Source organism: Quercus robur, chromosome 10 (genome assembly GCF_932294415.1).
Source record: "Quercus robur chromosome 10, dhQueRobu3.1, whole genome shotgun sequence".
In the NCBI taxonomy this organism is placed as follows: Eukaryota; Viridiplantae; Streptophyta; class Magnoliopsida; order Fagales; family Fagaceae; genus Quercus; species Quercus robur.
Window position 1 is genome coordinate 3,859,552 of NC_065543.1, and position 26,618 is coordinate 3,886,169.

The window sequence follows — 26,618 nt, forward strand, 5'->3', positions numbered from 1 at the left end:
AAAAAATTTTTTCAATTCCAAATATTATATCTATATAAATCTTTTATTTGTTTGATTTTAAGTGTACTCATTAATGTTAAGGTTATTGCATGATTCTATTGTTAAAATTTTTATTAGAAATACACAAACTAAAAAAAAAAAAAAAAAAAACGTTAGTAAAGCACAAATAAACAAGAAAAGGTCTTCACATAAAATTATCACCTTAGACGAAAATTTTTCAAACCAACATTACTAAAATTTAGTTGGCATAGTTGCTTATGAAAAAAAAAAAAATGAGGAGATGAATAATACATGAGAAAGTAAAAATGTACCTCCAAGTGATCAGCAATGTGAGTAAAGAGTACATTGGGAGGTATATTGACATTAACCCACTTTCTTTCATGTTCTCCAATGCAATCTCACTATGTCAAGAAAAACAAAAATAAACCATTCATTATAAATTTCATTGGTCACGGTTTGATTCTTAATATTACGATTTTAATCAAATAGTACATTTATCAGAATTAATATGCCATGCATCTTGTTCATATGGGAATTAATATATGTTACGTTCACAATATTGCTACTAGCATTCAATTGTTGATTATAATTTTATTTTATTAATTTGTTTTTATTCTTTGAATAATGAGAGAAATTATCCTTACCAGTTAGAAAGTCTTTCAATAGGAGTTTGATAAAGCAATATTGTGCTTATACTTATCTGTTACTTAGGTTGTTTAGTTTTTTCTTTCAATTTGGAGTCTGTAAGTCTATAAATGACTGAACGCTTTGCACAATAATATCAATGAGGGAGTTATAACTTATAACAGACGTTAGTCTTTTGGAAGGTCTGGTTTTCCTCGAATTAAAACCAAAACACCTCGCTTTGGCCAAGAAAGTTATTGGACGTAAGAATATACCGTGCATTTCATGGGCCATGTGTGTTGGCGGCAAGTGAAGGGAGCTGCTGGTAGCACGCACGGCATGGCCATCTCTAATATCTTCAATGTGCAGAGCACCTCACTCCTTGTCGTGATCCTAATGCAGATCGACATGAGCACTTAAGGCCAAGTGTTTCTTGAGACGTGGAGGCTGATCATGCAGGAGCACCCTGAATTAACTAACATGTACAGCCTTCATTCAAGTGGCTGCAAGCAAGGAAAGCCTTGTTACAAGACGGATATTGCTTGCAGCATGTAGCATTGTGATCATTCGTGCTAGCTCCAATCTTGGGTGCAACGAACTATACATGTGATGCTATAGAGTCACATACACAACATTGGTGGATGGTCTTTGTAAGGATGGTAGAGCTGATGAAGCGGTGGGTTTGTTGGAGGAGATGAAGAAGAAAGGTTTGGATGCAGATGTTGTTTTGTACCAGGTTTTTAGACTCGGACCGTTCATTGAACCGTAAAAGAGAGAGGTTCAAGGTTTTTAAGGTCGAACCGAGGTCAAACCGGGGTCGAATTGTAATGACGTCATAACTAATTTAATAATTATTTTAATTATAAATAAATATATTAAACAAATAAAAATTGAAAATTTAACTAAAATAATCCAAAACAAATATAGATAGTTTTTTTATAACATAACTTTCATATTAAAAATAAAAACTATTAAATTCTAAAAAAACATAAATAGCTATTGAGTTTTTAAATTATTTTTAAGTCATGACAAAGTACCACTACAACAAAATGTATTTTTAGTGACGAATTTTTCGTCACTAAAAGTCCATTTTTCGTCGCTAAGGACTTTTAGCGACGAAATCGGACTTTTAGTGACGAAACTCGTTTCGTCGCTGTAGCCCCGTTGCTAAAAATCCTAGCGTCACTAAAAGTCTAATTTGATTTTTTTTTTTTTTTAACTTTTAGCGACGAAAACGTTTCATCGCTAAATGTTTTCCTCGCTAAAAACAGTATTCAGCAATGAAAATATTTTGTCACTAAAACCATTTCAGTTTATTAAATCATATTTAGTGACGAACAAATTCGTCACTAAAACTATTTTCGGGTACATATAGTGACGAAAAAATTCATCACTAAAACTATTTTTAAAAAAATCCAAGCACATATAGCGACGAAAATTTTCGTCACTAAAGCCATCTCTTACAAAATTCTGCTACATTTAGCGACGAAACTAAAACTTATTTTCTGTTTTTATTATTTTCATGGATTTGATATTAACCTGTAACCTGTCATTACATTATTAAAACCTCACATTTAATTTACACATTTATTTCAACAACACATTTATAAAAAATCGATCCATACATTCCACAGGTAAAAAATAAAACAAGTATCCAATTCAAACTCCTTCCATACAATAATTGTTTACAACACATACAATAACTCAAGATGTTTTATTACAATACAAAAAGTGTAGCATAATATAGTTAGCGTCTAAGGAAAATGTCCTCATATGTCTTCAAGTAATGCCAAAAGTAAATCCCCTAAAGCCACCAATAAGAAATTTGCACAAATATAAAAACACTACTACATTAAAATCGTAAAGTAAAAACATTAACTATGTTATAAGAAAGATTTCTAACAATGCATTAAGAGTAGCCACACCAATGAATTAAAATCACAACTCCTAAAGTATAAATTGTAGAAAGCAAATATAAATTTTCAAGTGTAATATAATACAATTAGTTTCAAATAATACATAAAAAATGAAGTGTTTTAACTTGAAGATAAAGTACTAACTAATAAGTGTTTTAACTTGAAGATGAACCACCCCCATAGGTAAGAGCGTCATCACAACCCTTGCTCCTCAAAAAATTAAGAATATTCTACCACAACACTAATTCTACTTCTTTTTCCTTTTGCACAATTGGACTAAGCAGAATCCTTTAGAGAAGTTGAAATGTGCTTCAATCCCAAAGCATTAATTCTCTCTTGGTTTTGCCTCATTCTATCCAATCTTGCCATCTCATAACTCGGTATATTATGAGTGTATTTGGCCTTTTTGGGCATTTTTTGAAACTATGTATTGACGTGAAAGATAAGTACAATTTCTACTAACTTAACATCATAGTCCACACCATTATCCATATCAAGCAATTCACAAGTGCAAAATTTGAACACAATTACTGCTAACTTAACACAACAAATTACCACATCAATATCCATATCAAGTTCAAGATAAGTACAAAACATCTCAATAACAATTACAACTAACTTTACATATCATAGTCCACACCATTATCCATATCAAGCAATTCACAAGTGCTAAATTTGAACACAAGTGCTAAATTTGAACACAATTGCTACTAACTCAACACAACAAATGACCACATCAACCCATCACAAAACCAATCACAAACATCACAAGTACAATGCTTACAAGTATTGAAATCAAATAAAGTAATACTCATCATATCTAATTAACATGTTTCATTCACATTTGCAAGAAATTAAAAACACTCTCAATATGAATTTAAATCACCTTATAACACCATGCAAGCCACCCGCTTGCTCCAACACAACAACCCACCACAACCAATCACAAACATCACAAGTATAGAGTTTTATAGGTATTTGAACAGATTTTTACTTACTATGATCAAGCTAAGCGTACAAGTCTGATTTGTTGGCTAAGCTTTGGTCTTTGACTTTCACAGATCTAAGCCTCTTTCTATTCCCCCACAGCAACCCAAACAATCACTAACCTTGTCATCACATTCAACTAAAAATCATTAAATTTATAATAATATTCAAACTAATAAATAAATAAATAAAACATAATTTTGTATCTATTAAATGATGCATTAATCTTAAATTATAAATATATGGGATTGGGTCAATCACACAGTTGTGTAGAGAAGTGCTTCTATGAAGTAAACTAACAAGACCACATTGCCTCTTCCGGACTGAAATGGCTCAAACCCATGAATGAGACTTACCCAAATGTTTTGGTTATTCTAATAGCCACCCACTATTCATAGAAACACACACATATATAGTTCCCACTCCTTGCTACCAAAGCCACCAAATACTCCAACTACAACATACAAAATGAATATCAATATGAGTATAGCATAAAAAGCACGGGCACAACAATGTAATGAAAAAAAATTATAAAAATATTACAAAAATTTTATTAAAAACATCTGCCATATTTAATATAGTTTTTTTTTTCTTTATAAATATTAAATCTATATAATAAATTTTCATGATTTTTATAAATATTAAAGAAATTTTTTTAATGGAATCTTAAAGAATGATAAAGCTAGCAATTTTCATGATTTATATATATATATATATATATATTTAAATTAAAATAAATAAAATAAAAATAAACAGAGAAGTACCGTTGCGAATGGGTTCGTAACGGCGTTGGTAGCCAAAACCATTGCGAATGGGTTGGGGTTGTGGTTATCGGCGACGGTTGGGTATGTTGTTATCGGCGATGGTTGGAGCTTCCTTCAAATCGGTGTTCTTCAAATCGTTGTCCTTCAAATCGGCATTCTTCAAATCGGCTTCCTTCAAATCGGCTTTGATAGTTTTTAGACCCCTTAAAAATACAATTTAATTAACCTAGGTAATTAACCAAGTTGTTACTTAGTCCAAATTAACAAATCTAGGTTATCACAATCAAAACAATCATATCATGCAAAGCAGCGGAAAGATAAATAAGACAATGATATGATCACTCAGGAAACCAAACCGGTAAAAACTTGGGGAGGATTTAACCTAGTTATCCTCAAGGTAAATCTGAATTCACTATGAAAGAATCGAAGTTTTTCAATAGGACTTAGACCACTAACATCCTATTGCTACCCACCAATAGAAACTTACTGACACGACCATGTGCAAGCTCCAAAACCACGGACTCTTTCTTTCTTGGATTCTCTAACAAGTACAAGCACACCCGCTTGTGTTTCTTTAAGTTCTTATGGTAGCAACTGAATGATCATCAAGCTCTTGAAGAAATCTCCTTCTTGATAATCTTAAGCTTGTGTAAAGGAAAGCTCCTCACAAATCTCAAAAGAGATTTACACAAACAGCAATATGAGCAACACTAAAACGTGGTTAGGGTTTGTCTTATATACCTAAGGCAAATTAGAAAACTCTAAACGTTTTAAAACAAACTAGGGCTGAGTTGGAATTTTGTAGAAAACGCATCTGACCCGATTTTCGATTGATTGAGCCTAAGCTTCAATCAATCGAACCAGGCCGAGAAGCATAAGTGATTTCTGCATCAGCTTATTCCAACTTTACATAAATGAACCAACTTTGAGCAAGTCTAAACACGACTAAACGTCTTGTTTTGATCATGGTTTGCCAATAATACACATTAGAGTTCTAAATACATAAAATCTTAAGTCTTTAGAACCTAACAAACTCCCCCTTTGGCAATCCATGACAAAACACAACTAAAAACTCAAAGTTTACAAAGAAAAGCCCTTTACAAAAATAATGCTCATAAAAACAAATTCAATCATAACTACTATCCATCAGTTGCAAGTGTAGACAGCAGCTCAATTGAATCAACCTGTATATTTCCTGAAACACTAAACAAAATGCATAATCGCATGTGTGGAAAATACAAGTAAACAAAATAATTTCTTGATTTCAAACAACACACAATAAAGGCATATATCAATGAAAAACTCATAAATATAAATCAAATAAGCAGTCGAAACAAGAAACATAAAAAGCAATAAAAGTATCTCCCCCTAACATGAATAGCCCAACAAAAAGTATAGCAAGAGCTAAAAATGTAAAATACAATGTGAAGCACCTAGATACAATCTAAACTCCACAAGCTCCAACCAACCAAAAATGCTCTCTCCCTGAAAACAAAAACTCTACAAGCTTAAATATGTACTCCCCCTTTTTGTGACGGAATGCCAAAGGGCAATCAAAATCCATCATCAAAGAAGACCGTCGAAACTATGCCAACTCTGTGCGCAAAGCACGGATCTCATCGAGCACGTCCACCAAAATCTGTTCATGAGCCGCCTGAACGGTCAAGACATGATCTAATGTACGTCAACTGTTTGAATCATCCGAAGTAGTCGGTGGAGGAACATCAGCATCAACAGTAGCAACACCAGACACCTCAGCCGTATCAGCACCTGTAGAAGAGGGAGGAGGGGGAACAACACCAGATGACGCACCTCTAGGATGTGTAGGACCAACTCTCAAGTGAGCAGCCCTCTGCCTAAGGAAGGTGGCACCTATGGGAGCTATAACATGAACGGGCTCATCGGAAGGGAAATCAGCTAGACCAAGAAACAACAAAATCCTATGAATGAAAATAGGATGAATAAGAGCATGCGCTACGGCAGAACTCCTATGAACTTCGTTCAAGGAACAAAGAAACAGATGAGGAAAGCTGATAGACGCACCAGAAACAAAAGCGTACAAAAACACACATCGCTCAAGTGGGATGGTGTGAAGATGAGAAATAGGCCACAAAGAATGACATGCTATCCTAAAGAAAAGATAGGCAATCTCAGTAAGCTCAGCAGACGTGATCCGAGGATCAGAATCCCACTGGATAGAAGACCCAGTGATGTATGACATAACGTCATCTAAGGGTGGAGACTTCTCATAAGGATAGACAGGCTCCCTAACGACCGGAACCCCAAGAGTATCAGCCACTACCCGAGGACTAAGGGTGTTGGAATCATAGACGTAGCAAGAGAGATTCGAGAAGAACTCTCTAATCAGGGCAGTCGGGGGTAGATGATCTATCTCTAACAGGGACAACCAACCTCTAGTCTCAAGGTTTGCCTAATGGCCGGATCAACCTCATCTAATACCACAGAACGCTCAGCCCAAATTTTACGCTTACAGTTTAGTTTCTCATAAACCTCTCTGCTTTTGTCATTCCTAAATACCTCACTCCTAGAGGGAGACTTAGAGGAAGTGGAGGGGGTCCTATGGGCTCTAGTCTTCCTAGGCATGGTGCTAGGATAAGGACAAAGACACAAAGCGAAAGAAAAAAAACAAAAACCAAGGGCAGACTACAAGTTAGCGCAAAAAAATATAGAACAAAAATCTATATGATGCATGCCCTAATGCAGTCAAATTAAGTTCAAGTTCACAAAATTTGCTTGAGCATAGAGTTTCTAACAAAAAACCCCAAAAATTTGAAAAACCACTTGTTCAATTTGTAAAAAATTGACCAATTGATCATCACACAATTTAGAATACAGAATATAATGATCAATTACATCAATTCAACAAGCCAATTTCATCAATTAAACTCAATTTGAACAAAATCCCCAATTCGGGTTCAATACAAGCCTAGAATTTTTTAATTTTTACAAAACTTCAAATTGATCAAATTAACTATCATAGATCATGAATATATCAATGTAGCAACAAAACCCATTGATCAAATTCACAAGATAAGGCTTGATGAATCAAAAATCCCAAATTATGCATAGTCCGAAAATTTACCCAAAAACCATGAAATAATGCATGAAATCATGAAAAACAATGCAAAAGGAAGAGTAATATGGACATATCGGCTTATGGAGAGAGAAACCTTGCAAGAAATTTGGAGGAAAACGACAAAAAAATCATTGTGGAGCCTTGCCAAGTCGGAGAGAGAGAAAAAGTTTTGAAAAGTTTTTGAAAAAGTTGTTTGAACAAGTCAAATCTGATTTTTTAGAAACCTGATTCACAAGTTTCAATTGATCGAAACAGACAGAGGCTCCTTAAAAATTTTAAAACAATTTCAAAACAATTTCGATTGAACTAAAAACATATTGGATCAATCGAAACAAACAGAGGCTTCCTTAAACAATTTTAAAACAATTTCGATTAATCGAAAAACAGATTGGATCAATCGAAATAGACAGAGGCTCACAAAATTTTGAGGAAAAAACATAGTTTTTGAAAAGAAATTTTAGAAACATCTCAAAGCATTGAAATTGATGAACAAAATGCATGAGTATGTGATGATAAGTTTTTCAAAAACAAAGATTTAAGCCCAATTTTCCCAAAGTTAAAATTTCTTACATTCTTCATAAATTTTCAAGCATCAAATCAGTTTTGCATAAAACTCAAAGTATTTGCAAACTTGGTTGGTCAGACCAAAGACACACACAATAACATGTACAATGTTTAGCAAAGAGTAACTTGTGTAATGTGTGCAACTAGCAAAAACTTGAGTTACATGTGAGGTGATATGTGCATAGCAATTAAACACAAAGTCTACAAAATTCATCATATAGAATTTAAAAGAGACTATTACCAAAAGAGTTACATCATATAACTCTTACATCTCCTAAATCATAAGCTTGCAATCATGTAAGTTTCTTGATTTTGCCTCATACTGTACACACAAATTTTAATTATTCAGAAACTTATTAAAATAGCCAGGATAATGTACACACCAATTTTATTTGATTGATTTAACATTAGGTCCAATAATGTACACACAAATTTTAGCATTTAAACCGAGGCTACACCTTATATTCTTTTTGTGCATGTGCTACACTTTCTTGAGCACAAAATCTTACGATATGCACTAAGGTGTTCATGATTGGCTAGTGAACAGTGGTGAGATGGTTATTTATGCCTTTCTCTAAAGGTTCAAGTCCGACAGTCAAAGACATGTGACTTCAAGATCAAGACAAAATGTTCAAAACCATAAATATCTTTCCTACACAACATGCACTACAAAGTTTCAACTAGTAAAGTGCAATAAGTAAGCTCATCAAGGCTAAACAAGGTACAAAAGACATGTTATGTGAAAATAAATTGACCAACTTTGTTTTCAAAAACCAAGAAAATAGTGCAAAACATAATCTGGTTCCTTTTTCCTTTATTTTATTGAAAAAAAATAAACAAAAACAACCTAGAATAAAATGCATGAATGTTATGCAATGCAAATCCTAGAAACAGAGAAAACAAAAACCAAAGAACAATGGTCACAAAGAATAGTAATGAAACACAAGGACCATGTCAGAAGGACTCAATTAGATTGAGCCTTTTGCATCCAAAACTTCTTAGATGCACCACGAGCATTGGAGTTCTTATTCACATGGGAATGATTACCAAATCCAGGATTGAAATAAATGTTTAGAGCATTTACCAATTCACCAATGAGTACCATAGGATCTTGTGCTTGAGGCACAAGTACTTTTGGTTTGTTTGCTCTCTTAGCAGCTTGTAGCTTGTAACAATTTGGACAAATGTGTCCAGACTTTCCACAAAAATGACAAACCCATGCAGCCTTATCATGTGACTTGTCCTTAGAAATGGTAGGCTGCTTAGGTTTAAACTCTTTCAGATTAACCCTAATCTTCCTAGGAGGTGTAACTTCTAAGGGCTTGACAACCTCACTCACAACCTCACTCACAAGGGGGTTCAAAAGAAGATGAAGGAACAAAGATAGTGGAATTGGGTGCAGACACATTGATGCTTTCTACAAAACCTAACCCAGTTTTGTCAGAAGGAGAATTTTGAACACTCAGCATATGATCAAGTTTGGAACTAGCAGACCTATTAGATTATTCTCTAGCAACAGAAAGCTCATGTTCCAAATTCTTAACTTTTTTAATTAAAAACATGTTCTCAGTCTTCACATTATTCAAAAGTTCAGTAGTATCAAACAGTTTAACAAGAAAATTTTTCTTATCAAGCTCAAGAGATGCAATTTTCTTCAAACCTAATTCAACATTCATAGCATCCTTTACAGCAACTTTGCAAAGTTTATTTTAGGCTTCTTGAAGATCTGCGTCCTCAGAGAGTTCCCATCAGAAGGGTTCTCTTCAGTAGATATGCTTTCATTGACTACAGCAGTAGTAGTGAAAGCAACGAAGTTTCCATCCTCGTCACAACCAGACTCATCACCAGAAACCGTCACTAAGGGTTATAGCCATAGCCTTACGTTTAGACTTCAAGTAGGTAGGACATTCAGATTTTATGTGACCATACCCTTGACATCCAAAGCACTAAGGATCCATAGAATTATTTGAAGAGTGACCTACTTTTTCTCTAGGTTTATCAGTATTGTTAACCTTAGTAGGATCATTCTTCCTAAAGTTTTTAGGTTCAGCAGTGTTCTTATCTCTTGCCCATTTGTTGTTGTTTCTAAGGAAATTCCTAAAGTTCTTGGCAAGGTAAGCAATCTCTGTAGTAGAGAGCTCATCATTAAATCCACCAACATTAACATCATCAACTGACTTAAGAGTCATTGAATTGGATTTGCTAGTCTTAGGTAGGTCCAACTTATAGGATTGAAGAGATCCTACAAGTTCATCAATAGGGATGGAGTCCACATCCTTGCTTTCAGTGATGGCAATCACCTTGAGTCTAAAATCTTCAGTCAAAAATCTAAGAATCTTCCTAACAATTTTACGTTGATCATAGATTTCACCAAAGTTATAAGCAAAATTAACAATATCATTAAGTTTAACATAGAATTCATCAAAAGATTCATCATCAGACATCCTAATACTTTTAAATTTTGAAGTTAACTGCTGCAATTTATTGATTTTGACAACCTTTGTGTCTTCATGCACAGTCTGGAGGATATTCCAAGCAGTATGAGCAACCTCAACATTTGAGATTCTCTTAAATTCCTCCATAGAAATAGCGTTAAAGATAGCATTCATAACTTTGCTATTGAACGCGGCTGCTTCTTTTTGAGAATTTTGCCACTCACTAACAGGAGTAGTGAGCTTCTCCCATCCGTATTCGACGGAGTTCCAGACTCTCTCATCAATTGATTTCAGGAATGCTTTCATCCTTACTTTCCAATAAGCATAGTTATTCCCATCAAAGTGATGAGGAATAACAAGAGAATGTCCATATTCCATGACAACAGGGGTCAAGGATCAGCTCAGTGATCAAAAGATCAACAACAAGAGAGCAACCTGCTCTGACACCACTTGATAGTTTTTAGACCCCTTAAAAACACAATTAAATTAACCTAGGTAATTAGCCAAGTTATTACTTAGTCCAAATTAACAAATCTAGGTTATTGATAACACCTTAAAATGTGTACTTGTTATATATTTATGTGGGCGTTATCTCCTTATTACTATACTTAATTTGTATAATTAAGCCATGATTTGCATTAGTCCATATTATTTATCTTTACATAATTTCTTGAATAAGATGCTATTCATTGTGTGTAATTTTCTACTTTCAGGAAATCATGTGAGAAAGATGAGTTTACAGGAATTTGTGAGAGAATGAAGGCCAAACTAGAATTAAAGTGGAGCTAAAGGACCATGCTTAAATGTCTAAGGAGGTGCAGCTGGAGTGCTTGGATCGTCTACCATGATTGGAAGCTTCAAATAAGGAAAGAAATCAAAGAAGCAGAATCTAAAAAGGAAAAATCTGTTTTGAGCACTGATTAGTATTTTGGGTGTATCTCTCTTCTCAAAAATCCAATTGACACAAGGCCAGATGGGTTGGAACCATGATTTAAATATCTACAACTTTCCTGTTTTGAGTTTTACAAAATTATCAATTTTTGACGGCCGAAATTAACTCACAAGTTACTGCTATAAACCTGGACGGAAATTAAAATAGAAAATGTTTTTATTTTCTTTGGACACTTAGACATTAGGATTTTGAAGAGGAGACAGTGTAGAACGAATTTTGGCAGAGAAAACCTTGTATTTTTCTTTCTCTAATGGCAGCCTAAACTCTTTGCTAGGGCTAGGGGTTATGTTTCTTCTATACGGTATGAATATTCAATGTGATTCTTTCTAGGATTTTATCTACAACATATTTGATTGTTCAATTAGATTTCTTTTGATGTATTAGTTCTTCCATGCTTTCAATAAGTTCAATCATGTTTTTCTTATTATTTAGATGAATTTCTAATAGTTACAAATAGAAATCAGGATTTAAAGTGAATGGGTTTTTCTGAAAATTTTTCTAACCGCATTATCAATCGAGGTTATCATGCATTCTTGAATTGTCTCAGTTCAACCGAATCATAAGTTTTTAATTGTATAAGAACAATCAATTATGAAATAGATATTTTCTTAGATCACAAAGAATTTCATATCAATATAAGGAAACACCTTGATGCCCTAGTATTTACATTATTGATTTAAATTAGTTTTTATCATTATTCTTGTTAACACTCACCGAGCAAAAGTATTTTTCTTCTTCACCCAAATTTTTTTTTAATTATATTGTCTTTGAATTTACCCCACTCCTTGTGGTTCGACCTCGGTATTCCGAGAATTATATTGCTACGATCTCCTGCACTTGGGAGTGAGCAAGCAGTTATCACAATCAAAACAATCATATCATGCAAAGCAGCGGAAAGATAAATAAGACAATGATATGATCACCCAGAAAACCAAACCAGTAAAAACCTGGGGAGGATTTAACCTAACTATCCTCAAAGTAAACCTGAATCCACTATAAAAGAATCGAAGTTGTTCAACAGGACTTAGACCACTAACATCCTATTGCTACCCACCAGTAGAAACTTACTGACACGACCACATGCAAGCTTTGAAACCACGGACTCCTTCTTTCTTGGATTATTCAGCAAGTACAAGCACTCCCGCTTGTGTTTCTTTAAGTTCTTATGGTAGCAACTGAATGATCATCAAGCTCTTGAAGAAATCTCCTTCTTGATAATCCTAAACTTGTGTAAAGGAAAGCTCCTCACAGATCTCACAAGAGATTTACGCAAACAGCAATATGAGCAACACTAAAACGTGGCTAGGGTTTGCCTTATATACCTAGGGCAAATTAGAAAACCCTAAACATTTTAAAACAAACTAGGGCTGAGTTGGAATTCTACAGAAAACACATCTGACCCGATTTTCGATTGATCAAGCCTAAACTTCAATCGATCGAACCAGGCCGAGAAGCATAAATGATTTCTGCATCAGCTTATTCCAACTTTACATAAATGAACCAACTTTGAGCAAGTTTAAACACAACTAAACATCTTGTTTTGATCATGGTTTTCCAACAATATACATTAGAGTTCTAAATACATAAAATCCTAAGTCTTTAGAACCTAACAGGCTTCCTTCAAATCAGCGACGGTATCGGCGACGATTGGAGCTTAAACAATGACGGTATTGGCAACGGTTGGGGCTTTATCGACGACAGCTTTGTCTTAATGGAGCTTAATCAGTGACGATGAACTTTTCTGGCAACAAGTTTGGTTTAGGAAAACTCTAGAAGAGCTGGGTTTTTTTTTTTTTTTTTTTTTTTTTTTTTTTTTTTTTTTTTTCATTTTTATAGAAATGAGCTTGGGTTCTTTAGTGAAGTCTGATGGACTATATGGGAGTATTTATAGTGAAGTCTTCAGCGATGAATTGTTTCGTCGCTATTGCTTTAAGCTTTTAAGTTTTTTACGACGAAAATCAATTTCGTCACTAAAGAACCCAGATTTTGTAAATATTTTTAGAAACGAAATTCATATTTCGTCGCTATAGCATACTTTTAGTGACGAATTCTAATTTCGTTGCTAAAATAATGAGGTGCAAAACTATTATTATTTTTAGTGACGACTATTTTCCGTTGCTAATTCTTCCTTATAGCGACGAAAAGATTTTTGTCACTAATACTATTCTCAGCAATACCTACAGTGATGAAATAATTCATCACTAAAAATTTCAACATCTAGCGACGAAATATTTCATCGCTATAGATTAATTAAGCTTGCGCCAAAATTTCCCTCCGCTGGCGCCCATTTTTCAGATCACAATAGCGACGAAAAATAATTTTCGTCGCTAAATGTTATAATTTTTTTCATTATTAGTGACGAAATGCATATTTTGTCGCTAAAGCTGTATTTTTAGTGACAAAAAATATTTCCTCACTAATTTTCATCTTTAAAAATACATTTTGTTGTAGTGTACACTTTAGTACCCAATAATTTTTATTTTATGAAACTCAATAAAATAGTTAAGAGACAAATTAGTTCATTTGCTCATGGCCAAGCCCATTTGACTGCGGATCATTTTTTTTCCCAACTCCCAAGCCCATTTGAATAGTCAATGTTCACCATTTATTATGAATTAAAAAAATAAAAATAAAAAGCTAGATGATGATGTCCATGCATTTAAATAAATAACTAAACCCAAGAAGGAAGTGCTTGACAGCAAGCAAGCATTATATGTTAGTAGTTGATAGCAAAGCAAATATAAGTTGTTGAGACTAAAGCACGCAGCAACAAAGAAGAATTGTTCAAAAGCAGTGAAGAAGTCTACAATATTTTTAGCAATACTTTCACAACAAAATTTATGTGAAAAGTTGTTACTAGTTTTAATTTGAACCCACTATTAAAATTATTTTTTTACTCACCAATATTAACTAATAACTATCTGTTACTTAAAATTTATTGTGAAAATATTGTGGAAACTTTTTATTGTGATTTTTTATTCTTTTTCCTTTCTTTCCTTGCATCCATACGGACCATACGTTTCTTTTTCTTCTTTTTTTTTTCTTTTTTTTTTCTCTTGTTTTTTATCCTCCACACATGTATCCCCATCCCCATCCCCTCATCTGACTCCTCTCTACTTTTATTTTTCTTTCTTCATCTCTAGCTCTCTTTCTCTCTAGCTATCTTTCTCATTCTCTTTCTCTCATACTCTCACCCTGTCACACACACATTACAGGCGAAGAACAAAGCCAGAAGATCTCCCCTCTCGTCTCCAGTTCCCTTCCTCCTCCAAACTCAACGAAGATCTCCCCTTCTTGCTCAAATCCCTAAATTACCCTTTCAAATTCAACAAATCCATTCTCAAAACCCCTGGTACTCCTCACCACTGGCCTTCCATTCTCGCTTTCATTCTCTGGCTCGTCCAGATCACTCTTTTCAAAGACAATCTCTCATCTTCTGTGTGTGTGTATGTGTGTTTTTTTTTTTTTTTAAGGTTCAGATTCAAAGGGAAGTAGGGAACTGTGAGAAGCGGTCTAATCACGGTTCTTAAAACCGTGAGGTCTGACTGTGGTTTGCATGGGTCCCTGATTTTTTCCCACAGAGCGGTTCTTGAGGCTAAAAGAACGACAAAAATGAGCGGTTCAAGGTTTTCCCAGTTGGACCGTATGGTCCGGTCCGGCTTTCAAAACCTTGGTTTTGTATAGTGCACTTATAAGTAGCTTTTGTAATGAAGGGAGTTTTGATAGAGGAAAAGAGCTTTTTGATGAGATATTGGCGAAGGAAATTTTTCCCAAAGTAATTACCTATACTTGTTTGATGCATTGCCTTTGTAAGATGGGGCAATGGAAAGAAGCCACTGCTGTTAGGATATATGTGGAACTTGTTGTAAACATATGTCATTTAGAGTTGGCTAATCCTTTTGACAAAATGCACTTTACTTGTATTTGGGTAGATCTAGGATATGTTTAGTACTTCAAGAAACAAGAGTTCAAGTCTAGTATTGAAGCCATGCAAATCTGTCCAAGAAACAAGTGAAGAAGTGTTGATTCATTAAAGCTCAACAGCTACTCGACAGATAACCTATCTATCGAGGTCTCGATAGATAGCTCGACGGCTTTATCTATCGAGAATTACGAAATCAGAATTTCCAGATCTGATTTTCGGCCCATGCTGACATGTATGTGTAGAGTTTCTTTTCTCACAACCCTAAACATATATAAGACTTATTTTTAAAGCTGTCACATAAGAGAATATAAAGAGAACACATGCAAAAGGTGACCGATGCCTTTTTCTCTCTGAAAGAAGCTACTGTGTCTTTGTACCTTAGGGTTTTGTAGCCAAGTGCTTCTTGATCTTCATTGTTGATGAAGTGAAGAACTTTGCAACCAACATCTTCTTCAAGTTGGTGTGTTAGTCATGTACTAGGAGCCGTGCATCATTGGTTAGTCACGTACTAGGATCCATACAAAAAGGGTGGCATTCATATATTGAAGAGTTCACAGGTTCTGAAGCGGTAGAAGGTTTCTGTTGTAAGTTCATCTATAGGGATTGTAGAGTTTAGGGACAAAGGTTTTGTTCTAGATCTGAAACTTCTTTTTATTATAGTGGATTGCTTTTCGGGAAGATTTCCTCCCAAGTTTTTTACTATGAAACTAGTTTGTTTCATTTGTTTTCCTGAGTCATCATATCTTGTCCTATTTACTATTCCGCTGTGCATGATATTGGCATGATATTGATGTTAGTTAGTTTTATCAAGGTTTATTCATAATAAATCTAATTAAAAACTTAGGTTTAAAACTTGTTAATTCTATCAACCAGGGTCTAAATTTCTAAACAAGTGGTATCAGAGCAGGTACACTCTGATTGGATTAATTTCCTGAGTGTGATCCTTGACCCCCGTTATCATGGATAGTGGACAATCTCTTTTGATTCCTCCTTTATTTGATGGCACTAATTATGCATACTAGAAAGTTCGTATGAAAGTTTTTTTGCAGGCTCTAGGTGAACAGGTATGGCTAGCTATTAAAGTTAACTAGATTAAGCCAAAGGAAGCGCCGATGGATTGGGATGAAGCAACAATCAAAGCGGCAAATTTCAACAGTAAGGTCTTGAATGCTTTGTTTTGTGGGGTGACCAATGAGGAATTCAAGAAAATATCATCCACGGAAGTTGCCAAGGAAGCATGGACCATTCTTGAGAACATTTATGAAGGTACCAAGGCAGTAAAGACTGTGAAGGTTCAAAGACTCACTATTAGTTTTGAAGAAATAAGGATGGAGGAGGATGAGACCTTTGATGAGTTTTATACTAAACTCAAGGATATTGTAAATTCTGCCTTTAACCTTGGAGAATCTATAGTAGAATCCAAAATTGTTAGGAAAATCCTTAGGTCCTTACTTGAAAGATTTCATGCCAAGATCACTGCCACTGAAGAAGTAAAGGACATTGATCAAATTCCTTTAACTGAGCTTATAGGGAACCTTCAAACCTATAAGATGGGATTAGGTTTAATGAGAAAAGGTGGAAAGAGTAGAAACTTGGCGCTCTTAAGGGTATAGAGGAAGAGATTGATGACTCTGAAGATGAAGATGAAAGCAAAGATGAAGATGATGATGAGGATGAGGATCTAACCTTCATAGCTAATGAGATTATCAAGCTTCTTCAATTTAGGAAAAAGGATAAGGACAAACCTCTTAGGAAATCTAAATCCTCTAGGAAGGGTAAGAGTGAGAAACCCCTCATCCAATGCCATGAGTGCAAAGGTTTTGGTCACATGAGGATAGAGTGCCTAAACTATCTTATGAAGGAAAAGACCAAGAATTCAAAAGGTAAGGGGTTGGTTGCTACCTGGAGTGATATTGAGAATGACTCTTCTGATGAGTATGTAAATGAATGTGGACACTTTATAGCTTTTGCTACCACAACTGACAAGGTGATTGTGGAAAGTGCTAGTGATAGTGAAGATTCTTCTGATGATGAAGTACCCAAGAAGGTGACCCTTCAGGAAGCTTATGATAAGCTATGCATTGAATTTATAAAATCTGAAAAGACTTCTTATCAATGTAGAAAATAGCTTAATGAGGTAAAAACTAAAAAAGCTGATCTATTAGTCAAATTAGATGAGACTAAAAGGTTGGTTGAGACTCTTATTGTGGAGAACACCTCATAATGAGAAAGTCAAGAATCTTGAGGTAGAGCTTAGTCAAGCTAGAACTCAAATAGAGAAGATGTCTAATGCAAAGTGTTGAGGTACAAATTTTTGGGCCCTAATTTCATTAGCTCACTACTAAAATATAATACCCACGCAAGCCCATAAACTATTTTGAGCCCACATAAATATTTCCCACATATTACCCAAATATTCTCCATATTATTGGGCTCCCACAAATATTCCCTATATAAGCCCCATAAATTACCTTGGACCCTCTCACAAATAGTACCCATTATATCCTACATATTATCCAACTTGGGCTTTCCACAAAAATGCTTATCACATTACTACCGAATTGGGCCACAAAATTACACTATCTCCAAAAAAAAGCCCAAAATCATTTAACTTGTGAGCAAAACCCAAAAAGCCCAACAAAAATCTCTTATAAAGCCCATTGCTACACGGCACTCTAAAAGCCCGTTGCTACATGGCACTCTAAAAGCCCATTGCTACACGGCACTTGCTACACGGCACTCTAAAAGCCCATTGCTACACGGCACCTCCAAAAGCACATTGCTACACGGCATTCTAAAAACCCGTTGCTACACGACACCTCTAAAAGCCCATTGCTACATGGCACCTCTAAAGCTCGTTGCTACATGAAAATATTTTTGTAAAATCTTACAAAGTCCAAATATTATTTTGGCACCTAATTTTACAAAACCCAAATGCCTATTTTTACAAAGCTCAAATGCTATTTTGGCACCTATTTTACGAAACCCAATATTATTTTGGTACCTATTTTACAAGGCCCAAATGCTATTTTGGCACCTATTTTACAATGCCCAATATTATTTTGGCACCTATTTTACATATACTAAAGTCTCTAATTCATGGGAAATATAATTACTCATCCCTTAAAAAATACTTCTCTTTCAAAATTTATAAAAGCCCATGTATATCACCCATGACAAAACTATTCATTTTTGTAGGGATGACCAAGCCCAAAGAAGCTCAACTATAAAGCCCAGTTGAGCCAGCCTAGTTCACATTCGAATCCTAGCAACTGAAGCTCACGTGAGTTGTCCTGTCAAGCTTCAGCACAACCTGACAGCTGGGGCCCATTGCCAATCAATTCCAGCTTGTCCAATCAGATCAAAAGAGGACACGTGTCCAGCAGGGGTTAAACCCTTACTTGCCAACCTGAATTCCATCATTTCTCATATGACACAAAGCTAGGATGACATGACATAAGGCTGGGAAGTTTCAGCCAGCTGTCTTTCCTTTCCTCTCCAACCCATTCGGTCAAGGACTAAGGGTAGCCATAACCAGGCCATGAAAGCTTCTGGAACAACTTGAAATCAGTTCATTATCATGCCAAAAACGTGTACTCTCTGGTTCATGGACCAAGCACATAAACCCCAAATGGGGAAACTTAGGGAAATGTGGTTTGGAGAGCACCAAAGGGATCTCCAACAGAGTTACCAGCAAAGGGCTCCAAGATTGACACCTGGCTTGGGGTGATACAATTTGCTTTAGGGAGCTCTAATCCTAGTAGCAACAAGACCAAGATTATTAGCCTAATACATGCTCCAATCCCATTAGCTAAGGATAATCAGCATTTAATACCAAGTCAGAATTCCAGCTGTTATTACCTGAAACAACAAGAACTTTCTAAAGGCTAAGCTTACCAGCCTTGGTCAAAATCTTAGGAAATGATTTTCTAAGGATTTTCTAAAGATTGAGGTTGATTTAGTAGAGATTATTTGCTAATCACCCCCTAAAACTCAATTATAAATAGAAGATCTCCACCAACACTCCAACACACACTAATAGAAAAGATTTCTTCCTTAACTTCTCTATTTAGCCATCTCTAAGCTCTGGCAAAGTTCTGAGTCACTGAGTTCTTATCTTCAAGCTTAGAAACTAAGTTCTCCAGCTCCTAGCTCATAAATACCCCTCATACCTTTACCTATAAACACTTATCTATCCCCAGCAAAAAGCTCCAACAACTTTACTGAACACTCTCTCTCATTACGCATACTACCCACAGATGGCCCTCACTACTCACTACATATACTATATTCATGAGCATGCCCTGGCATCATAACGATCTTGTTGCGCTAGCTAGAATCTCTCTCCCTCCCTTCATCTCACACTAAGTTTCCTCATTACTTGCTATGATGGAACCTATGATATTTGTTTATTCATTTACTATTGAAGGTTATGACGTGACAGTTACTATAGAGTTTTTCCCTCATATTATTGTATTAGAAGACTCTTCTCCAAAGCCAATGGATGATGAGTTTGAAGATGTAGATACTTTCCTTAATCTTTGAAATAGCTAACGGCTGAAGGTTTATTCTGTTCTGTTTCATTTTACCACTAGTATACTTTACCACGGGGATACTTTACTGCTGAAATATTTTACTGCTGGGTTATTTATTTATTGTAGTATGCTTTTTATTATGCTGACGTGTCTGCTGTAGGAAGTGTTTTTAGGCCATCTCATAACCCTTGTCAGTCTCATCCTAGGCCCAAGGTATAAAATAAGGCGAATTCTTCAAAAATTTCACCGATAGCCTTTGAGTCGTGCTTCAAGCCCATCGTCGAGTTTCGGTTTAGGCCCCCAACCCAGCATAAATCTCATTTGTCAAAAGGAAAACTTTTCTGCCCCTGACATAAAGCCAATGGATGATGAGTTTGAAGATGTAGATACTTTCCTTAATCTATGAAATAGCTAACGGCTGAAGGTTTATTCTGCTCTGTTTCATTTTACCACTGGTATACTTTACCGCAGGGATACTTTACTGCTGAAATATTTTACTGCTGGGTTATTTCTTTATTGTAGTATGCTTTTTATTGTGCTGACATGTCTGCTGTAGAAAGTGTTTTTAGGCCATCTCATAACCCTTGTCAGTCCCATCCTAGGCCCAAGGTATAAAATAAGGCGAATTCTTCAAAAACTTCACCAATAGCCTTTGAGCCGTGCTTCAAGCCCATCGTCGAGTTTCGGTTTAGGCCCCCAACCCAGCATAAATCTCATTTGTCAAAAGGAAAACTTTTCCAGCCCTGGCACAAAGCTTGATGAGGTCTTAAGTGCTCAAAAGCCTAATTCTGATAAAACTGGCTTAGGATATGCTGTTTCCTCCAGCCCCTCCTCTTCCACGGCTTCTAGATCAAAGATTGTCTTTGTGCCCCAATCTGAGAAAGGTGATAAAGGTATGAAATCTATAACTGATTTGTCTAATTCTAAATCCTTTGTTAGACCTCATGTTTGTCACCATTGTGGTGTTTCTAGACACATTCGTCCTAATTGCTTTAAGTTGTATCTTCAAAAGCAAGTGTCCAATGGTCACAAGTTTCCTCTCAAGGATCTACACCTTTTTTTGGAGAGTTATTAAAAGTTTTGAGTTTTTTTAACTCAATTTTAGGAGAATTCGAATTCTTCTATCTCCTTTAGTAGACATATTAGAACACGTGCCTTTCCATCTTCACAGCTAAAGACTCATGCTGTGTGGGTGAGAAAGAATCCTAAGACTTGTCCTCTACTTTAATTCTTTCTATCTATAGTAGGACTCTCTTTGCTTGATTTCTTATCTGCTTTGGAATCATGCTTTCATGCATATACATCTTTTCTTCATACTTTCATGTTGTTCTTCTGTTTTTGTTTGGTTGTTTAGTTTTTATTTTGTTTTTTTTTTTTCAAAATAAAAATAAAAGGAGAAAAATCAAAAATAAAAAAAAAAATACAAAAATAGCGTGTGTTTGTGTACATTGGTACTTGTGTACCTTGGATGGCCATTGAAACAAAATTTTCTAAACTTTGTATCTTTTGTAACTTAGATGAGCATCTCTATGCACAACCAAGCAAGTGAGATTTATGGCTCGTGTTTGTGATGTGTAAGATTTAATCTCTTGTACTTAACATTCGTATCACTCTTTTTGACGAGAAGAACTAGAAAATCCTAAGAGAAAAGCATAAATAACCATCTCACCACTGTTGCCCACCAATCATGTCAATGACATCTGTATGCTTTGGCATAGTAAAAGTGCAATCAAAAGCTTAACATTATTGGGTATCTATTTTCTCTCTCTTATATGCCCATGCATGATATGCTTTACAAAAGAAAATATGCAAAGAAAAACAAAAGCAAAAAGAATCAAAATGTTTTATATACGATTGCAAGTATGTCTTTTAAGAGATGTGGGAGTTATAGGATGTACCTTGATGGTGATAATCCCCATCAAGCAGTTATGATTGTGTGTGAGTTAAAGTGATTTTCTCATATCTCAAATCGTCATAACATGTAGATACTTATGCAATCTTGCGATGTTTTTCACACACAACATGCAATATTCTTTGCTACACTTAATACATATGCAGGTACAATATAATTTGGTCATCACAAAGAATACACGTGTTAATGTATGCTTACTAAATTGTCTTGACTTGTTTTTTAAATATAAAATTTGTTAGACTTGTTTAGGGTGTGTGTGTGTGTGTGTGTGTTTTGGATCTAAATACTTGACATTTTTTTGTTAAAAGATGTTTTTGAGAGCTTAAAATGTTGATTGGATCTTTGGCTGAGTAGCATGTTTGATTGCATTCATTTCTGTGTTTTTCTCTTCTTTGAAAAACTGTTTTTACATATCTCGACAGCTTCTCGACACCTAAGCTATCTATCAAGCCTCTTGATCTTCCTTTCTCGACAGAAGTTAACGCATTCTCGATCCATCGAGAAACTTTTTGTCTGCTCGATAGCTATTTGATCAAGGTTGGCTTCTGCTCGATAGCTGCTCGACAACTTCTTGATCTATCAAGATCCTCTTACATGCATTGTTTTTCACATGTTTTGCATCTTTCTTTTATCTTGTCATCCATAGTATCTTGTTTCATTACATTCATGCATTTATATGGATTCCTTGTGCCTCCTTAATCATCCTTGATCATCTTTACGTTTCTTGGGTGAAGCTTTCTAGCTTCTTTTACCCTTTGTCAATTATGAAAAATAGGGGGAGAAATTGTGGAGAATATGTGGTTTCTTTTTAAGATTCTACATGTTAAGGGGAGAAATACATGTCTTTGTAAGGGGGAGTTGTGTTTCATCTTGTTAGGGGGAGTGTTTACCTCCTTGCTGTTTTAGGAGCTTTTTTTAGCTTCTTGTACACCGATCTTGTGACCATGTTTACATACATTGTGCTTATCTTTGATATATATATGATGATGTATGTCTTCTTCACCTACCTCTACATGTGTTGTTTCTTTTCTCTCTTTATACACATATTTCTTTATTGTATGTAAACTTTTATTTCTATTTCACACTAAGATGCCCTGATGAGTTTTATTTAAAGTGTTTTAGAAATATAGGTTGTCAAAGTCTATCATACCATGAACTCTCTTCTTACAAAGTTTTTCAAGAGTTTGTGTTAGGATTAGATTTTATTGTATTCAACAATTGATTATGAGTTGAGTGATTTATGACTTCTCTCATATTTCATTTGTTTGTTGTGGTTTTGTCACGAATTGCCAAAGGGGGAGATTGTTAGGACATATGTGGAACTTGTTATAAACATGTGTCATTTAGAATTTGCTAATCCTTTTGACAAAACGCACTTCACTTGTATTTGGGTAGATCTAGGATGTGTTTAGTACTTCAAGGAACAAGAGTTCAAGTCTAGTATTGAAGTCATGCAAATCTATCCAAGAAACAAATGAAGAAGTATTGATTCATTAAAGTTCGACAGCTGTATCTATCGAAAATTACGAAATCAGAATTTTCAGATCTGATTTTCGGCCCATGCTAACATGTATGTGTAGGGTTTCTTTTCTCACAACCCTAGATATATATAAGGCTTATTTTAAAAGTCATCACATAAGAGAATACAAGGAGAAAACATGCAAAAGGCGACCGATACCTTATTCTCTCTGAAAGAAGCTACTGCATCATTGTGCCTTACGGTTTTGTAGCCAAGTGCTTCTTGATCTTCATTGTTGATGAAGCAAAGAACTTTGCAGCCAACATCTTCTTCAATTTGGTGTCTTAGTCACGTATTGGGGGTCGTGCATCATTGGTTAGTCATGTACTAGGATCCGTACAAAAAATGTGGCGTTCATATATTGAAGAGTTCAGAGGTTCTGAAGCAGTAGAAGATTTCTGTTGTAAGTTCATCTACAGGGATTGTAGAGTCTAGGGACAAAGGTTTTGTTCTAGATCTGAAACTTCTTTTTATTATAGTGGATTGCTTTTCGGAAAGATTTCCTCCCAAGTTTTTTACTATGAAACTAGTTTGTTTCATTTGTTTTCCTGAGTTATCATATCTTGTCTTATTTACTATTCCGCTGTGCATGATATTGACATGATATTGATGTTAGTTAGTTTTATCAAGGTTTATTCATAATAAATCTAATTAACAAATTGGGTTTAAAACTTGTTAATTCTATCAACTGGGGTCTAAATTTCTAAACAACTACAATGCTGAATGACATGACATAACATGGAATTCGCCTAGATGTTGTTACTTATATAGGGTTAATTGATGGGCTTTGCAAAGATGGGAGAGCTACACAAGCCATGGACTTGTTGGATTTGATGCTTAAGAAGGGTGTAGAGCTTAATACTGTAACATATAATGTTATAATTAATGGACTATGCAAGGAGGGTGGGGTTGGAGATGCTTTTAAGATACTGGAAATGATGACTAAGAAGGGGAAAAAGCCGGATGTGGTTACTTACAATACATTGCTGGTAGGTCTTTGTGCTGATGGGCAGATTGATGAGGCAATGAAACTTTTGGAGTTAATGTTGAAGGATGAGAACTTTGTTGAACCAAATGTTACGATATTTAACTCATTAATCCAAGGATTCTATAAGGAATGCTTCCTTGATGGGGCCGTGGAGGTATATCATATGATGGTTGAAAGGGGAATCTCAGGTAGCATGGTAACTTATAATTTCTTGATTAGGGGTATCTGAAGGCAAGAATGATTGACGACACCTTGGAACTCTGGAAACATGTATTGAACTTGGGATTTGCTCCAAACTCGACTACCTGTAGTATTATGATTAATGGGTTTTGCAAAATGCATATGCTTAGTTTTGCTAAAGGACTTTTTAGTAAAATGAAAGCTTGTGAGCTTAGTCCTATGGTGATTGATTATGAAAGTTCAAATAGTGTATAAAACACCCTTGAACGTTTAGACCCCCAATTACAAAACCCTTCACATTCCATTCTCACCCCAGTATAAATACCCCTTATACCCACGAAAGAAAGAGTGCTTCCAGAGAGAATTTTGAGAGAGAAACCCTAGAGTAAAACAAGATTGATTCATCCACAATCTTCACATAAGAGACTCTTCAAATTTCTCAACTCTCTTCCTCTCCATTGTTAAATCATTGAGAGGCTTTTTACCAAAACCTTTTCTCACCATATCCATTACTGTGAGAGGGCTGTTTGGTGTTCTGGAAAGCAGTTAGGAAGGAACCAATTTCACATTGGTTGATGCTATGGTCAAGTAGCGGAATCCGGGAAGCTAGAAAAGAAATAGGTTCGGCGCAACCTCGTTGGAGCAAGAAGCTTGGAGGTCTTAGGTACACTGGGTAAATTAGGTTTGGAGGGTCTATTGTTGTTTATGTATCCCAACTACATTTTCTAGTAGATTACTTACTGCTTGGAGGGCGACAGAGAGATTTTATGCCGAGGGCTTCGGTTTCCTCTTTGATAACATATCGTGTGTTTTCCTTGTGTTTGTATCTTCCTACCTTTTATCTTTACCTTTTATTTTCTGCTGTGGATGTGATTTTAATTGGCTTAGATTGTTTACCAATTCTGTTTATAGCTTGTGTTCATTTTCCGCACACTAGTTGTTTGTCATAAAGCTTGAATTGGTTATTTTCAAAACAGGGCTGACTCGCGGCTTGGCCTCGTAGCTTGACTGAGTCACGAGATCCAGCCGTGAGATAACAGAACAGCCAGTTATCGTATTTTGTCCTGTAGTGCTCCAGCAAGCATGACGCTTCAACTTCTGGCATGCCTGGCATGTGTGCATCTTCTGGCGGCTTGAAGCCACGAGTCACCCGCGAGATCCAGTCGCAAGTCTCTGTTTTCTTGCACACTCTTGAGCATTTCAACACTCTATCTCATTCACTACCCTTACAACAATCCCACCTAAATACAGGGTTACTAATTGCTGAAATACAAGCAAATTTGGCACGGAATAAAGCCAACAAGATGGTTAATTAAATTCAACCTTACAGATTACAATACACTGATGGCATCCTTGTGCAAGGAAGGTAGTTTGGGGCAAGCTAGGGGGCTGTTTCAAGAACTGAGAAATGCAACTCATAGACCAGATGTTGTATCATTTACTACAATAATTGATGGAGCTCTCAAGGCAGGAGATTTTCAATCTGCCAAGGAATTGCTAATGGACATGCTTGGAATGGGTTTAGCTTCTGATTATATGACCTTTTCCTCATTGATAAGTAGATTGTCAAAACTTGGTCAATTGGATGAGGCTAAAAGTGTTTTTGAGAAAATGATAGCTGGTGGTTTTACACCAGACACCTTTGTATATGATTCTTTACTAAAGGGCTTTGCCTCAAAGGGAAAAACCAAGGAAATCATTGACTTACTTCGTCAAATGGCAGATAAAGGTGTTGTTCTTGACTCAGAAATCATTTCTACTATCTTGACATGCCTTTGTGATATGTCAGAAGTTCTTGATGTTATGGAGATTCTGCCGGATTGTTCTTAGAAGCATCAAAAGAAGCAAGCATTTCATGTGATAAGCTTTTATCAAAACTGAATAAGTCTCACCCAGAACTTAAATTATGTGCTGCATGATATTCTCCATCTCATGACAGGTTTGCTGATGCTAATATAGATCTTCAAAAATGCTCTATTAAGTCCTTATGCAACCTTTTCCTTTAAAGTACCTTTTTTTTGGGTTTAATTATGGTGAAGGATTGCTCTAGATGTCATGGTTATGTATGTGATGTGGTCAAAATGGGATGAGAAATGTGAATTAAATAATAAATTGATATCCTTGTATATTTCTTGGATTTATTTTAATGTTCTGAAGAGCGGTCTACCAAAATAGGGGAAGAATTGTCAATATTTTATTTGTTATTTTGATTATTATTTA

General features: G+C 35.4%; 1 pseudogene; it reads left to right on the plus strand.

Annotated features, from left to right (window-relative positions):
- The first annotated feature begins 305 nt into the window (after window positions 1-305).
- LOC126703735 (pentatricopeptide repeat-containing protein At4g28010-like) lies at window positions 306-26,317 on the plus strand (annotated as a pseudogene).
- The last annotated feature ends 301 nt before the right edge of the window (window positions 26,318-26,618 follow it).